General features: G+C 35.1%; 1 protein-coding gene and 3 long non-coding RNA genes across 4 annotated transcripts in view; 1 reads left to right on the top strand and 3 right to left on the bottom strand.

The window, feature by feature from the left end:
- LOC128016507 (polypeptide N-acetylgalactosaminyltransferase 18) overlaps window positions 1-18752 on the bottom strand; it is a 139692-nt gene that overhangs the window by 32297 nt on the left and 88643 nt on the right. The gene's annotated exons all lie outside the window — the stretch shown is intronic.
- Window positions 1741-4397, top strand: LOC128016511 (uncharacterized). Its single transcript, XR_008184191.1, has 3 exons — window positions 1741-1990; window positions 2797-2896; window positions 3610-4397. It is a non-coding gene; the product is annotated as an uncharacterized LOC128016511 (long non-coding RNA).
- Window positions 6358-8687, bottom strand: LOC128016509 (uncharacterized). Its single transcript, XR_008184189.1, has 5 exons — window positions 8589-8687; window positions 7720-7870; window positions 7494-7578; window positions 6859-6985; window positions 6358-6738 (listed from the first exon to the last, which is right to left on the bottom strand). It is a non-coding gene; the product is annotated as an uncharacterized LOC128016509 (long non-coding RNA).
- Window positions 17071-18678, bottom strand: LOC128016510 (uncharacterized). Its single transcript, XR_008184190.1, has 3 exons — window positions 18628-18678; window positions 18430-18499; window positions 17071-17727 (listed from the first exon to the last, which is right to left on the bottom strand). It is a non-coding gene; the product is annotated as an uncharacterized LOC128016510 (long non-coding RNA).

Below are 18752 nucleotides of genomic sequence, written 5' to 3'. Positions count from 1 at the left end.
TTACTTTTAAAGGAGCGTTCAATCCAACAGCCATTTGAAGCCACATGAAGTCATTCATTTTCAATGAGAATTGGCAATTCCCAGAAACATGAGCAACTGTTGCAGATTCCATTTCAATTTCAAGTTGAACAATTGACACTATATAGTTTTGAATAATTAAGACTTTGTGTTTCTAACCTTGTTTTTATACGTAATGTTTTTGTAAGAAGTCTCACCAAGGCTGCATTTATTTAGTCAAAATACAGTAAGAACTCTTCAGAGGTCTGAATAGAACCCTTGAACAAGACACTGTGTCATGTTGTCATGATGCAGCGTAGAGTTCCATCGGTACTCCAAGGGAACGGTAATATTGTGAAATATTATAAAAATGTAAAATAATGTTTTCTTTTTTAATATATTTTATTCTATTCTCAAAGAGTATATATATATATATATATATATATATATATATATATATACAGTCACATTGCAAAAAGCGATCCGCTACCAGATACAGCGATCGAGTGTGAACGGCTACTAGCCTCTACTCGGTGACCTTGAGTGATTTAATCGCTGTCAGTCTGAACACACAGTTAAGTGAACAGGAGATCTGGTCAAGCACAATCTGGTAAGTGGCTCTATGAGGTGCTTGAATGGGAGGAAAAGAGTCAATCAGTTTAAATCTAAAATTGCACCAGGCTACAGTTATAAGCAGAAATACAATTAGGCCTTGTTTTGAGTCAATTCTGAGTAACCCTTCAATAAAATCGGCAGTTTCTATGACAATGGCATGCCAATGACATGCAGACTTGGAGACTTGGAAACAGCACGCGACACATAAAACTCACTCCCCTGAAGATGTCTGAAAGCAAAAGGACAACCAAGGACAACCAGCTTGGACGGTTTCCCAGATCAGAACGGTGCAATTAAAAACAATTACTACTATATACTTAAGTGGCAGTTGTTAAATTAAAACCAAAATTTTCTGCATGAGAAGAATTGCTGTTATCACAGTTTATTGTCATTGTTGACCGTGGCATGCATTAGCAATCACACTGCACTGATATTTACTCCTGTATAATTTACCCTTGTCAGACTCAATGTTTGACAGTCGCTGCTCTACCGTGGGTAACATGCGCACTGAAATGAGTAGTAGGTGGTTTTAAAAAGTCTCAAGTATGTGTGTATGTATGTGTGAATGTGTGACTGCCTGCTTTTATCCCACTTTTCTGCCTGCCAATCCTCCTACGGACACTCACGGTTTCCCGAAACTAGAGCAGCCCTGCCATTCGACAGTATTAACTTTTGTCTCTCTGTTTTTTTAGTCTCCGGAGTGCTAACATTTACTCTCAAATGATCATCGAAATGTTTTAATTTGTTCTGCTGTGATGACATTGATTGGAGAGTACACTGGCTCAAATGAACCGAAATGTCATTCATTTCCTGGTGCAAACATTTGTTCAAGGGTGCCCCATTTCAGTGGAGTGCACTCGTATCAAAGGGAGATGTTTGGGAAAGCAAGAAAGGAAAAATCAACTGCTAGTGAAACGATGGATATCAGAATGTACATTGTACACACTGAATATTGGCGCTATTAAAAAAAAAAATGTATGTGAAACTAGCATGTAATGACTATTCAGCACCTCAGCTTCAGGGTTTATTTTTCAATTATAATTTTCTAACTGTACATTATCCTGCTTATTATATAGCTACTTTCCAAGGACATCGAATAAGAGGGCATGAATTGTGGATTCATATGACAACCCATTCTCACTCCAAAGGCGTCAAAAACCGAAGCATGGTCAAGCGCCCCTAGCGTCACTTTTATGACGCCAAATGTGCCTCTCGGCGTCGACTATCGAAGCACTACGACCTTCATTGCTTTCAGTGGGAAACTTTTGGCGTCAGAATTCGACACGAGGACAGGAGATGTTTATCGCTATGAAATCACGTTCAAGAAGTCTCATTCAGCACACATCGCGCGATACTTGCTATCAGTTCCACAGTTTGGGTGAGTAGTCGTATATACGCTCTTTTAATGCCTTTTATCAAATGTATTCTGTCTTCTTTATTAATCAGATTAGTGCCATATGTTTAATCGCTGTATTATATCGGTCATCCGCGGCTGTCTTTGAGTTTCATTGCGTTTAAATAAATGAACACAGCTGCTAATTAGTGTGATTAAACTCTATCTGTCACGTGACGTGCCATAGACCTTCGATCCGTTTTATATTATTATTAATTTCAGGATCAATGATGTAAGTTGTATTTGTAGTAAAATCATGGTAATCACGACACAATAGTAATAAATGAAATGTGAAGTTAAAACACAGTAAATGGGACATTAGTAACTGTAACTGTAGTTTTACTATGATATATTAATAATCAATACAACAATACAATAATCACCAAACCAGCTATGTTTGTATCACTGTAATGTTAGTGTTTTTATGTGCTTTTATATGACAGATATCACAGTAATCATGTGTTCTGTACCATGCTTTTAATACCTTTTAATGTGAATCCAAAAAAATTAAAAATAAATAATAAAACATGTATTTTTCCATCTTGCAGTTCATTCATATCAGTTTATATATATATATATATATATATATATATATATATATATATATATATATATATATATATATTTATAAAATATATATATATATATATATATATATATATATATATATATATATATATATATAAATAAATATATTTATATATATATATATTGCTCACAGATCATTATTAACATTCTGTATATAATTCAATTTTATTTTCTCTCCCCTTTTTTATTATTTATATTTTTAGCTGAAAAGACGTAAAGGCAGTCAGCCCAGTGGTGTTTCTGGAGAGGGATTCCTTCAGAAATGGAGAAGACAGAAAGCTGCGGAGGCAGATATTTGCAGCAGTAAGTCTGTGATAGTTTGTCTCTTTTATCAAAAATTCCTGCTGTTATAATTTGTACAGCATTTGTTGTTTCTTAAACTGTTGCACTGTCCAAATACCCACACTTGCCATCTTTTCACTTGACCACTTGATTACTTATTTGACGTCTTTCCTGTATTTGGCCTAGTGTTCAAGTGAGCATGAGGACCACAAGTGTGTGTCGAACTTTTCATGACCTGATGACTGTGTTTCCCAATCCTGATCCTGGAGAACCCCAGCACTGCACGGTTTTGGCGTCTCTCTTATCTGCCTTGGAGTCTTCACTGATGAGCTGATGAGTTGAATCAGGTGTGTTTGATCAGGGAGACATCTCAAATGTGCAGTGTTGGGCTTCTCCAGGACCAGGATTGGGAGCCACTGCCTTATGGGACACTTATGTGTTTAAAGAGATTTTTAATATCTAATTATCAATATTTCACATACTGTACTAAACACATCACAGTCTTAATAATCCAGTTTAACACTTGTATGATATTGTACAAGCCCCAGGACGGTCTCATCTGACACTATCAAAAGAATTCATATGACTATAGCTTGCTATTAATTACTTGCTTTCAATAATGGATTCATTTAACATTTAATTTTACAGCATCTTTACAGAGGCTGCTTTTATGGTCTAAACAAAACACAGTGTAATGTATAAGTTGAATGTAATGTAATATTTCTGTTTTACAGGATTGTTTGAGGATAACACTGCAGTTCTCCATCATGCACAAGGACTCACCTCGTTAACTCTTTATCCCCCACACACACAGATATGGTCCCTGGATCAGTGATTAGACTTTGCAGTGGTTAGATTTTTGCAGAAGATGTAACTTTGTTTTATTTATAAGCTCATAATGAATACATTACAGAACCAGTGATGAAAACAATAGTTAAAAATAGTATTTTTCATATTGATAAAGCATTTTGTTCTCTTTTTCAAGCTTCATACAGTGAACTTTTTAGACTTTAATTAAGAGTTTTAGTAAAGGAGATATTCATACACAGTCATCCCCTAGCTCCAGTCATGAAGTGAATTCATGATGTTATTGTCAAAGCTAGCAGGTGTTTGTTTTCCTGAACACTTTCTCTGTCTTCCATTGTTCAGACAATCAGTGTTTATTTGATGCTGTGCTGATAGAGTTTTATAGATGATATTGCACACTTGACATTTATGTCTTCATGGTGTTTTTTGTGAGTTTGAAACATTTACATTGTGTTGTATAACATTTTGGTCAATTTAATTTTTTTAAATAAAATTGATCTTTTTCCAGTGTTCTCTGAAAGACATACTGTATTTACTGTTTTGTTTTTTAATAAAAGCATTTTCATTTGCATACTGAAAATAGTTAATGTTTACAACATAACTGCCTTTTTATTCTTTATGGTGGCAAAAACGAGCTTGGTGACAGAGGATGCAGTGTAGTAATTTGGGCATGTTGTCTTTAAATGAGTTTGACATATCAATAAATAATGGAAGATCCTTACAAAAATATGCATGTTTATTATGCTTTATGTATTTATTTGTTCATTCATTCATTCATTTATAATTTCAGTTTTTATTCCTAGGGTTCAAATGGTAGAGAATGGTAAATCACAGAAACACAAATGTGAACAATTTTAACTTTAAAACACAATGTAATATACAATGTAAATTTTAGAAGCACGTCATTTGATTAGTAAATATATTTGTCTTTGGTCAAAAAAAAATATACAAATCTTAAAAACGTGTCTTATATTTAATGAGAGGAATCTATCTGTTGGATACAACTGCGACTGCTGGGCATGTGCACATCAATATTGCCCAATTTTTGTCAAGCTGAACAACGGAGGAAGGTGAAGACGTTAATAAAACAGAATCTAATAAGTAGCAAGCTTAATCTATTGTTAACCGAATCTATCCCTTCAGCCGAAAAACGAAAGACATCTGTCATACATGGATAAGGAAGTGTGACGCTGCTGCTCAGCTTAGATGTCATTGGCTATGACTTTGCAGGACAGTCTGTGGTTGGACTATCTTTTAACCCATATTAAACAGCGCATCATGTTAAAAAGTATGTTTTGCTCCTATCATCACATTAGTAATATATTAAGTCAACAATGAAGTGTTGCTATCTTGAGAAAAATGACATCTTTAGCGAGATCCTAATCCTAACCCTAAGCATAACTTCAATGAACTACAAAAAACAGCCCCCTAGTGTTGCCTTTCTATAGATAGAACGACGGAGGCTTGTGGGTAATGTAGTTTAAAACTTTTTATTAACGAAACTAAATAAATTATTTATTTTAAGGTAAACTGGATATCTAAATATGTTTATTGTGCAAACATCTGTGATATATTTGAGAGGCAGGCTGAAATGTGGTATTTTACAGTGAGCAATATTTAAAATGCTTTTATGCCAGCTTTCCACTTATTTCTGAAAACTGAGCTCAACATTATTTTATCAGCATAGCATAAGTAATAATCCTGCCCATTTTCTCTTTGATATGTTAATTGGACTCTGATTTACAGCCATTTGAAATGCACAGTTTTGGGCTCTTCCGGGGGGTGCTACTGGGCCCCTGGGGGTAGCAGGGCAGTAAAACCTACATATATGTATTCTCCTCATCATGAACAACAAACTGAGCTGAGTCACATTTATATCTGACAGTTTTCACAGTCCTCTGTTTTCTATTCTATTCATCATGACTATTATACCTTTTGACAGGACATTGTGAGGCCATCTGATGAAACATGGAAAAATTATAAAGAAATGATTTAAAAATGAAAATAATAGATTATTTCTTTGATTTTTGAAGTAAATGGCAAGAAATATAATGGATGAACCTGCAACAACTTGCCATTATCTATTCCCCACCTGTAAAGCAGTAATCAAGGACAATGTATACACATTGTGATACTTCACTATTACACAAGGACAAATTCATGCAGTGCTAAGAATATTAATTTATATATATATATATATATATATATATATATATATATATATTAGCATTATATATAACTAATTAGCCGAAATCAGTGTAAAAATGTCCTCCTCACCCCCGTATCTTGCTCCTCAGGTGCTGGACATCAGTAATGTGCGTGCTCTTGGTTTTAATGCAGTACAAGATCCATGTTGATCATTCCTGCTACATTCTCAGTTATCCCTCAAGTGTTTGTAACAATAAAGCCCATGGCACCATCTTGTAATGCAGAATAATTAATCTTGTAACTCCCTGTATTTCACAAAAAATGTGCATATTTGTTACTAAAATATAAAAAAATTACTTTCTGGTGTACTGATGTCCCAGATGTTATTAATCCGATCAAAAATGTTCATGTCTTAAATAAAAAAATAATCCCAATAATTAATATGTCGTTTTTCCAAGTCTAAAATAAACACATATGAGCCTACCTAGTAAAATGATGTATTTACCAAGAATCTTCAGAACACAATATTCACCATTTTCATTTTATTGAAGCATAGACTATAAAGTTGATAAAGTAGCATCAAGACAAATAAGATTCAATGAAAATAATTATCATCAAAGATACATTAACCTCATATATAAATCAGTTCCCACGGATGAGTGATGAAATGTCCTTAAAAGTCACACAGTCCCATCCAGTCAACTGTGATACAGATCATGTGATACATATAAGACATGTGATACTGTTCCAGAAAATAATGATTCCTTATCATCACATCTAAACTGGTTTCATCTCCCCATCGTGTTCTTCTTCTCTCGTGTCTGGAAACAGTTTGTGGTTGATATCCAGCACTGATGTGGTGTAGCTTGTTCTCAGCCAGAGGATCTCTCAGTCCTAACATCCCAGACCTGGTCAAAGTGAAACACACAATGCAGAAGAAGTTGTTTAATGGACAGAGAGCGCAGCTTATGTTCTGTGTGGTTTTAGCAGGGTGAGCAACTATGACCCTTGTAGTACTGTACACTTACCATTCTTCAAGCTGTTTTAAGATCTTTTGAGAAGCTTTTCTCTGAAGACAATTTACCACATCCTCTTCTTTCACTCCTTTCAAGAGCATCACTTGGTCAAAACCCCTCATTTGGCTGATGAGATCATCTGTACAAATAAAAATACTGCAATAAATATGTCATTCTGCAAGAATTAAGAAAAAGTTACAGAGCCAAAGATCTTGCTCATTAGACTGCATTAGCATGTGTAGTTCTCAGAGACTCTAGAATTCATCTGTTGTTGCAGTAAATGTGTTTTCTTCCTCTAGAATCTTTCTCCAAAGTTCCTGACTTCTCTCACAAATGTGTTTTAGTCTGTGCAGTGTAAGGCCTGGCTTCAAACCAATCAACTATCAATTCACAATTTATAACATAACATTTACAAAACAATGAAATAATGTCAATTGGTGTTTATATCAACTAAACCAATTTCATGATACTTGTCTGCTTTTAAAACAGGTGGTGTGTTTTTAAAAACATAATATTAAAAATGTCCAGTCACACTTTGCTAACATGCTGTAATTGTAATAGTATAAAACGAAATCAAGGCTGACATGACCAGTTCTGTGAGAGATCATCATAAAATGTTGTATAACATTGCTTCAACACACACATACCAAAGGACTTCTGTTTGTTTGAGCACAAGATGGCCGTCTTCATTTCTCATCCTGAGCAAATAATTTCCTTGGTCTTCCTTCTCTTCTGTGAAACAAGAAAATCTTTACTTACTCTCTGTGCAATTAATATTGCTCTTTAAACATAATTAAGTTAATTTAAAGTAAGATTCAGACCAGAGCATTTGATGAGTAAATGTTGATTAAAAAATATTCTAAACAAATGTACCTGGGAAGAGCTGATCATGGCAAGATTCGCTGAGACTCAGTAATAGCTCTTTTAGGTTTTAGGAAGGTTTGTGAGGGTTGGCTCTTAAAATAGCTGTTGAGCTCGATATTTTAGACATGAAAAAGAAGAACAGCATTATCTGGAAAAAATCCTGTAAGACAGAAGGAAGGACATATTATTAATTACGTGCAGCTTGTACATTACACCTCTGTAAAGATGCTGTAAAATTAAATGTTAAATGAATCCATTATTGAAAGCAAGTAATTAATAGCAAGCTATAGTCATATGAATTCTTTTGATAGTGTCAGATGAGACCGTCCTGGGGCTTGTACAATATCATACAAGTGACATTTATGTCTTCAATAATCCATACAACTGGATTATTAAGACTGTGATGTGTTTAGTACAGTATGTGAAATATTGATAATTAGATATTAAAAATCTCTTTAAACACATAAGTGTCCCATAAGGCAGTGGCTCCCAATCCTGGTCCTGGAGAACCCCAACACTGCACATTTGAGATGTCTCCCTGATCAAACACACCTGATTCAACTCATCAGCTCATCAGTGAAGACTCCAAGGCAGATAAGAGAGACACCAAAACCGTGCAGTGCTGGGGTTCTCCAGGATCAGGATTGGGAAACACAGTCATCAGGTCATGAAAAGTTCGACACACACTCGTGGTCATCATGCTCACTCGAACACTAGGCCAAATACAGGAAAGACGTCAAATAAGTAATCAAGTGGTCAAGTGAAAAGATGGCAAGTGTGGGTATTTGGACAGTGCAACAGTTTAAGAAACAACAAATGCTGTACAAATTATAACAGCAGGAATTTTTGATAAAAGAGACAAACTATCACAGACTTACTGCTGCAAATATCTGCCTCCGCAGCTTTCTGTCTTCTCCATTTCTGAAGGAATCCCTCTCCAGAAACACCACTGGGCTGACTGCCTTTACGTCTTTTCAGCTAAAAATATAAATAATAAAAAAGGGGAGAGAAAATAAAATTGAATTATATACAGAATGTTAATAATGATCTGTGAGCAAAATATATATATATATATATATATATATATATATATATATATATATATATATATATATATATATGAAAATAAATATATATATATATATATATATATATATATATATATATATATATATATATGAAAATAAATAAATATATATATATATATATATGAAAATAAATAAATATATATATATATATATATATATATATATATATATATATATATATAAATATATATATATAAAAAAAATATATATATATATATTAGTGCTGTCAATCGATTAAAAAAAATTAACTAATTAATCGCACAATTTTTTTAAATTAATCGCGATTAATCGCGATTAATCGCAATTAAAAGACTGAAACTTTTTGGATATGTAAATGTAAAATGTAAATAATTAATGTAAACTCAAGACAAAGAAACTATTTAAATTCAAAATGTGATTGTTTATTGGAATTTTTGTTTAACTTGTAACACAGATTTTCTCATGTAAACAACATACCTGCAATAAACCATCAATATCCTCCAAATTAACTGTTGGCTTGAAAGCCATATTTATTACAGAAATAAAAACACAGGCATGTAAGTACCATTTGAATTTCAAAACAATCAATGCCAATAAAAAACAAAAATGATTTCCATGTTGAATTCTAAGTGGACTGCAAAAAAATTCCAAAGTATAGTCATTGCCAGTGCTTTAAGTGGGCCTGTAGGCACCAGTACTCAGTACCGCCACTTCCAAATATAGCTCTTGAGCGTACCGCCACCTCTCCATGCGCCCAGAACGTGCTTGTAGCGTACCGGTACGCTCATTTGGACATCTGTTTTAATAGAGGTTTTAATCTTTTACCTGCACTGCCGATATTCAGAGCGCCCTTCACAATGCAAGTTTCCTAATTCATCCCACCCAGAGCAGAAACTACATGACCCATTCACCCTTAAGTTATACAAGTGAATAGCGCATGTGTCGCTTTTCCCACTGTTAAGTGTCAACAACTCAACGTGGCCGGAGAAGGTGTGTGAAACTCGTTGTGAGTTATACTAAAGCAAAATCTTGAGTATTTATTGTCTGATAAACATTAAAAACTGTCGTAAACATTAAAAACTGAGTCGTCCTGCAGCCCCCGCTGGCTGTTCATTGGCTGCAGCATCTTTTTTCTAAGTTCTAAAAAAATACCGTAGACGGCAAGGCACAAATTTAGATATTCATTTATCTAATTAATCTATAGCCTATGCACAAAGACAATATGATCTTTTTGTCCCCTTTTTGTTTTAAAGCTTGATGAAGAGAGAGAGCGCAAGTTGCTGCAGCTGCGAGGAGGACAGTGATGCACGCGTACAGGAGTGATTGACAGTTCGCGGCACTGTGTACAAAAAATACTCCGCTACACAATTATTTCGTTATTTTCCTTTAAGCTTATTAACGTTAGCGTTACAGAAAGGTCTGATTTACGCACTGTTACAGTCATTGTTTTTTTTGTTTTTTTTAAACAATGACATTTGAGTTCATGATTTTAATGTTGCTGTTTCTTGTGGCAGACTGAATGAAGAGTAATGTTTCTTGTGGCAGACTGAAGAGTTTTATACTGAAACTTTCCGTCTAAAAGTCCTTCCTTGGTCTTATCCATATTTCTTTGCACGTTGAACACACATAGGCCACAACTGGAAATAAAAAAACTGCAACCGCGTTAATTGCGTTATTTTTTTTTAACGCGTTAAATATTTCAAATTAATCGAATGCGTTAACGCGCTAATTTTGACAGCACTAATATATATATATATATATATATATATATATATATATATATATACACTGATATGAATGAACTGCAAGATGGAAAAATACATGTTTTATTATTTATTTTTAATTTGATTTTTTTATTTTTTTGGATTCACATTAAAAGGTATTAAAAGCATGGTACAGAACACATGATTACTGTGATATCTGTCATATAAAAGCACATAAAAACACTAGCATTACAGTGATACAAACATAGCTGGTTTGGTGATTATTGTATTGTTGTATTGATTATTAATATATCATAGTAAAACTACAGTTACAGTTACTAATGTCCCATTTACTGTGTTTTAACTTCACATTTCATTTATTATTGTGTCGTGATTACCATGATTTTACTACAAATACAACTTACATCATTGATCCTGAAATTAATAATAATATAAAACGGAATCGAAGGTCTATGGCACGTCACGTGACAGATAGAGTTTAATCACACTAATTAGCAGCTGTGTTCATTTATTTAAACGCAATGAAACTCAAAGACAGCCGCGGATGACCGATATAATACAGCGATTAAACATATGGCACTAATCTGATTAATAAAGAAGACAGAATACATTTGATAAAAGGCATTAAAAGAGCGTATATACGACTACTCACCCAAACTGTGGAACTGATAGCAAGTATCGCGCGATGTGTTCTGAATGAGACTTCTTGAACGTGATTTCATAGCGATAAACATCTCATGTCCTCGTGTCGAATTCTGACGCCAAAAGTTTCCCATTGAAAGCAATGAAGGTCGTAGTGCTTCGATAGTCGACGCCGAGAGGCACATTTGGCGTCATAAAAGTGACGCTAGGGGCGCTTGACCATGCTTCGGTTTTTGACGCCTTTGGAGTGAGAATGGGTTGCATATGAGATACACAAAACTAGCAGAGATGTCAATATAAATTAAACATTTTAATGGTCATTATACATAAATATTTTACTGTGGTGATTGAAAATCAATGGTTCCTGTGTATTTCTGGAGATAGAAAGTCAGTTTGGCTGCAGTGGATTGTGGGAAACCGTATACATGCTTTCGTATACATTTTGGCAAAAGTAGTGGGTAGTTTGAGTATATGCATAGAACATTCATATGTTATACACTGAGTGTCAACACACTCTCAACAGGTACTTTATATCATACTTAAAATGTCTATACATTTTATCTTCCAATATAATATTTAATCAAATATAATGAATATTTATATAATGTAACATGTATTTCTAATATATATTGTCTATGTATTTGAAACATTTGAATGGACTGAAAAATTATTTTTGTTGAAGTACAATGTCGTTTTGAACATAACAATGTAACAAATCTAACTCGTATAAATATTACAGTAGTATATAAAAAATACTATACATACATTTATAGGAGAAGTCAAACTCTTTGATGCCAAACAATTGTGCAAAGGATCACGGGCTGCCTGAAGTGTCCATCAGTAGTAATCTTCAATATCCTTTATTCCGAAGGGCCATTTGAAGTGGCCAGTTTTGAGCACTTCGGTTTAGAACGACCCTTCAGTATGGCGGCCATGATTGTTTTCACTCCGAAGTGCCCTTCGGAGGGGGATATATCCCATTTGGAATGCAACGTAAGGCTACGGTCACAGTTATATACCAGTTCCTCATGTGTTCCCTTAGTTGTTTACCACATGTAGCTGTCTTCCCTTCATTAATCTCATTATTTAAGGTCCCTCTTTAGGTATATCCATTGTTGGTTCATGTTTGCCCATGTTGTGTGTTGGTATACCTGTTCTCCTGTGGATTACTATTAAAAGGACTGTTTAAACTAGCTTCCTTGTCATGTGCTTATATATCCCACTCTATCCCTGTCAGCTTCAGGCAGGTGGGTTTATTTTTTTCAGGGTTGGAGTCTCTGCAGGACATTGACACTCCAGGACCAACATTACCTATTCCTGATCTAGACAGATGTTGTCAAACCTAACAAACCCATCATCTGAAGATAGAAACTGGCGCTCAATTACACCAAAAAATGGATGTAAAGATACTATAAAATATTGTGTGTGTATATATATATATATATGTGTGTGTGTGTGTGTGTGTGTGTGTGTGTGTGTGTGTGTGTGTATTTATTCATGTTCAGCATCAATTACCATTTAGCAATGTATTAACTAATAACTTGTTAGAGCACAATCTCTCTCTCTCTCTCTCTCTCTCTCGGAGTTAGACTAATAGTCAACAAAGTATTGTTATACAAACAGGCAGACAGACAGGAGTAAAAACAAAAACAAACAAACCAAATAAACCACTTAAAAAAGTGTTTATAACAAAAAGTTCTTTATAACACTATTATGGTTCAATATTCTGTAGTACTTTCAAAAAAATATTTCTTTAAGGGACCTTATAAAAAAGGTTTTGAGCCCAAATCTGGTGCGGTTTTTCTTAAGATTGTGCATGCTGGTTCCTAAAGAAATAGTAATGTCTGTCTGTCAGTTCATAGAGAGTGCAAAGAAATCTGGCATCAATGCTGAAGTTAACACCAAATTACTGTGGTATGCATGCTTGCACAAAGTATTTTTGTATCTAATTTGCAACCCTGCAAATCCTACTTAGTGTTTCTTTCACCTTGCTATGTTACTAACTAACTGCATAGCAAGTCAACAATCCAAATCTGATAATCTGAGTCACTGTTCGAGTAAAACCCATTTTGATAAGAAATAGGAATATTGTAAAATCACTTTAATCAATTATGCTCCAGCAGTCCTAGACAGTCGCTTAAGAAAGCAGTGTGTGCTGACATTACTTTCCATTGTAGGTAACGTTAGCTATTTTTATTTCAGACTAGAAAATGTAATCTGTTTCAAATTCTGAGGTGCTCCATCAGCAAAGCCTCATTCCCTTTGGATACAGAAGGACAAAAGAGCCCTCACACGATGCTGTTTGAAGCCCTTCAGACCTTGGCCTACTGCAAAAATACCTGCAACATGCTCTCGTTTATCCTTTATCTCAACGGCCTTCCAAAGGAGATTTTATACTAAGCATGGCGAACTATCCCTTTAATTATTTTGATAAATGATTTTTTTAATTAATATGCAAATATTTATATATATATATATATATATATATATATATATATATATATATATATATATATATATATACATATATATATATATATTTTTTTTTTTTATAAAATGATACTCTAAATAGGAAACTGATAGGAATAGGGTGTCTTAAAGTTCTTAAGGTTCGCCCCCCTCCCAGAAGGTGAGACCTGGCACTGTAGAGAGAAGGATGAGGCAACAAGGAGGATGAGGAGATGGCAAAGAGATACAAAAGGGCAGGCATGTAGACAGAGAGATGCGGGGGGGGGGGGGGGCTGTGGGGGGGGGTTCGATAGGGGAATGACAAAAAAAATCCAGGAGGTGCAGGTGAAGGCCAGAGGTTGAGCTGGAGTGACCGAGGGAGATTTCCAAATCCAAACAAAAATAAAAAGTATTTTAAAGCATCTTGGAGAGAAGGCGGAAGATGGATGCTGGAAGGACCAGCGAATCACACAGATGAACAGAATTAGGCAGGCTTAGGAGTAGCAAGGTCTCTAAGTCTAAAAAAACAGTATCCAAGTCCAGGAAACACTCTCAGTGGCAGGAGGGTAGATGGGGCTCGCATCCATGCCCTCGAATTCCACGAGATTACCCTCCAGCACATGCGGTGTTGCAAGGTCACACACCTAGTCAGATACTGTAATCGGCTCAGGCTGCAGGGCAATGGCAGACTCAGTCACTTCTTGCGATGGCTTTTCCGTCATTGTGGGGCTCTGGCTATCTCTCTGCGGTGGGCTCAGGCAGACACTACATGCAGCGGGGTGGTGACTGGCTGGGCACTGGGTCTGGAGTGGGGCTGGTGAAGGCTGATCCACAGGAAACTAGCACCCACTCATCGTAGTTGACAATGCTCCCTCGAGGACAGCTGCACACGAGTGACAGTGTTCAGTCAGGTGTGAACAGTTAGACATCCGGGAAGGTGGTCTGATCGGTGAGACCAAGGAATTCCTCAACATACTCCTTGAGGGGAGCAGTTCCCTTTCTCAATGCAGTGCAGATGGACAGGGGCAAAGTGACCCATAGACTAAAACCAAACAAAAAACACTGAAAACTGAAAAACACACCATGTAAATCTTGCAGCTTAATTCACTTTATAGGTCTGGACTTCGGTCAGATTACTGTGTTGAGAAACACACATGGACACGATGAAATACAAAGAGCAACTTAAATGCACAAGCAGACTAGGTTAAATAATGACACACACCTGAAAAGAATGAAACAATTATCTCAATGAATGGAAACGTGCGAAATGAAAACAATCTTCATTCATTCATTCATTCAGTTTGTTCAAACAATTTGTTAATTCAGGAATGAAGTAGATGGCTCTCTTTATGAATGGGCCACTGAATCATTGGTTCACTGGATTCATTCAAAACATGGATTTATTCAGAAATGTTGTGTTGCTCGGAGATGCACAAAAGTTTTGTGGCTTTAATAGGTAATAGGTAATATATTATATATAACACAATATTACCTTCTTATTTTCAATATCTTTTGTGATATTGCTCTCGTTGCTAATGTTATTGCTTAACATATGAGAGGAATATGAGGCAAAATACTCATACAACGGCATTTTTTGGCCCAATATCTTGAATTTTAGGGGCACATAAGTGCATGTATGAAATACATAGCTGTTGCCCTTCAACATGTCAACAGTCAATAGGGTGGGGCGGTTGTTTTAACAAAATATTTAATAAAATATTTTCATCACGTTATTTTCTCATAATTAATTAATTGAATGCATTAAACTATTTATTTCAGTCATGACAACATTCAGGATAGATAGTAAAATCTTGTAAATGTAAACAGAATTTGCATAGCTTTGTTCTTGGTGGACATGATATGCTACGCAGCTGCTGTGGAGCAAGTAGACTTTAAAGGGAAGATTAAAAGGAAACATGCTGCTGCTGCTAGAGAGAGGAAGATCCCCATAGTAGATCTAAGCAGGTGGTGCTGGGGAGTCTGTTTGCTAATATGATCTTTGGTACACTTTAATTCGCTTACATGTTCCAGATTTTGTCCTTTATTTCTTCAAGTGATTCAGTGGGTGAAAGGACTCCATCTGCATATTGCATAAATGCTTCATGAGATTTATCACATAATGTTGTAATTTCTGTTTATCACCTTTGAATGCTTCAGACAAGTTATTAATTTGCTTCTCATCCACAAAGCATTTAACGCTGATTGACGACATACTGCATCCACCTCTATATAGAATGACAAACAAAGTCTACTATTTGTATTTGAAACAGTGATTTTTGATACATGTAGATTCAAAAATTGCCTTTCTCTCAGAGTGCTGCCATAATATAATGCAGACAGATAAAACCCATTGGGAATTGTGGGTAAAATGAGGTAAAATGTAGTAGTGCCTCTAATCTGACTAAAGCACCTCTGCCTTCTCTCAGCAACCTGTCTTTTCATTGCTTTTACCAGAATCCAGAATAAACAGAGACATGAACAAATCTAGCACACTGTGTTTCTGTGTGTCTTCTTGTGCAATCAGAACAATTCAATTTCCATTTATCCACAAACCAGCTAGGGACAGTGAAAAAGTATGTCTCTGAGATAATTGTGCATGCTTTCAGAGAAGAGCAATCAGTGGCCATTATCAAGCATAAAAATCTTAAAAGCATGCCATTCACTGAGGGAAAAATTACCAGGGAGAGAAATGCCACCCTACTCTCTCCTTTAGCGTGATTGATGATTATATTTTACTGTGCTTGGAGAGAGTGGTCACAGCTTTGAAAGTCAAGCCATTTTAGGGTTGTGCTGACTCATGGAGAGGACAGACAGGGACAGCAAGTTTGCCCTCTAGTCTGTGAATTTTTTATATTATACACACTCAGTATGAATTTGTATTTTTTTTTCTTCATCAGCAATGCCCAGTGTCATTCATATGTTTTTTTTTTATGCATTGCTTAACAGAGTATTTCAGCTAGAAATGAAAATTTACTCACCCTCTACACTCTAAAAACTGCTGGGTTGAAAACAACCCAATTTGGGTTATTTTGACAACCCAGCGCTGGGTCAAAAAGGGACGAACCCAGCGCTGGGTTGTTTTAACCCAACCAGTTGGGTTATCATATTTAACCCAGCCTGCTGGGTTGCCTTTTTTATGGTTTAAAATGACTATATTGCAGGGTTTAAAAAACAGAGCGGGTGTTTTTTTTAATCACTGTATTTCAGAAGGAAAACTACTGTATTTAGAAAATGTTCGATATCATTTCGCATGTGCTTGATAAGGCAGCGTTTGTGAGCTCAGTACCGCTCTGCAGCCGTTACCGGAGAAACCTACCTCTCCCGCTCTTAGCGCCTCCTGCTGGCAGAAAATAAACTCGCAGAGTGCAGCCATGTGGGGAAACAATGCATTTCTACGTTAAAATTAACCCAAATTGAGCTAGGCATTAAACCTACAAATGTTGTTCATTTTAAATATCACTTTTACACACAAATAATAATTACCAAAAGGAAAATATTTATTAAAAACAAGAGAAAAGTCAAAAAGTAACATGTTAGAAGAAATGCAGAAAAGGATGGCATTAACAGCTACAGAGTTCATAAACAAAGCATTGAACATTTGATGAATATAACTTAAGATCAAATTGGACTTTGTTCAATTGTATATATTGTATAAAAATATACGAAAACACATACAATAAATTTACAATTAGTTAGGTTTTTTCCCAACTATTCTGGCATGACAGTACACAAATAAATCACAACATTAACTTTGATATTATATCATTTAACAGACGCATGTGTGTGTGTGTGTGTGTGAAAGAATGTGAGCAGGTGTATGAATGACAGAGTGTAAACTCTTCTACTAAACAACACCGATAAAGCATTTAACTTTTTTTTTTTTTTTAACAAATTATACACTTACAGTTAGTTTCATAGTCCATGAATACAGATCATGCATCACAGTCAATTTTCATGATCTCTTTAGCAAAACTGATGTAATCATGAAGAAACCCCATCAGCACAGCATGTGACATCTTCTACATCATCCAGGGCAGTGTCCTCCTTTAAAACCACCGCTGCATCAGTTTAGGGGAAAGAAGATTCTCCTCTCTGACCAGGATTCATCCAGTCACCGCCTGTTCTTCATCAGTGGCCTAAGAGAAACACATTTGAAAAAATTAAACATTTAATTAAACTATCCATTTTCGGGTAGAGGTGTATTCACATCCGTAAGGATAGGTAAATAATCGGTTTTAAAGTTTCAACACTTTGTGCGGTTGTTTAATGTCTCAGTCCACCACAGCGCTCCAGAATGCTATAATGACAGCACTACTGTGAGGGCAGGCGATATTGTTTGAATATTGCTTTCAGAAAGCTTCTTTACTGAAACATTAAAACAGACATGACATTCACATACCTCACAATATTCACGTACATGGAGGGCTGCTCTTCAAACCGTTAGTTCACCAAATAATTAAAATGTTTATAATTTACTCTCCTCATGTTTTTCCAGACTCATACAAAATCTGCTCATTTTTTGGAAAACGTATGAATATATTTAATATTCTCTTTTTGTGTCCTCCATTGCTGGTCTGGGAGACCAGTATTTTATTTTGAACATACATGTTTGCTATCATATAATTTAAGATGTATTCATATATAAATATCAGAATTTACTTCTACAATAACTCTATATTTATGAAGCTTGAAAATACTGATTATCTAAACTATAAATGGATTAACAAATATTATGAGAAAACTAAAAATATATTAATTTATGTTGTAAAGACAGACAAAAGTCTTATAGGTTTGGAATGACTTGAGGGCAAGTAAATTATTTTTTGTGTGAACTTTACCTTTAAGAGCGAAGACCAAGAATAATGACCCTCCAAATCAGACAAGACAACTCCAAACTTGGTTTGAGTTCTGCAATAAAAAACACAGACATCAATGGACTTAATGAAATGAGCACGTAATCACACTGTTGTTGCATCAAAATGTGAAGTAAACTGGCAGGAGACAACAGAAAAATTTATTTTCTAAAAATAACTAACATAAAATCTCAAAGGAATGATGCTCTCCCATGTCTCTTGCTTTTAACATCTACAAAAACAAAAAACAAACATTATTTTACTCTTAGTAAAAAAACAACAACTGATAACATGAAATTATGAAGTTT

The sequence above is a fragment of the Carassius gibelio genome, chromosome A7, assembly GCF_023724105.1.
Source record: "Carassius gibelio isolate Cgi1373 ecotype wild population from Czech Republic chromosome A7, carGib1.2-hapl.c, whole genome shotgun sequence".
Lineage (NCBI taxonomy): Eukaryota > Metazoa > Chordata > Actinopteri > Cypriniformes > Cyprinidae > Carassius > Carassius gibelio.
This window is presented reverse-complemented; position numbering and strand designations above follow the sequence as displayed.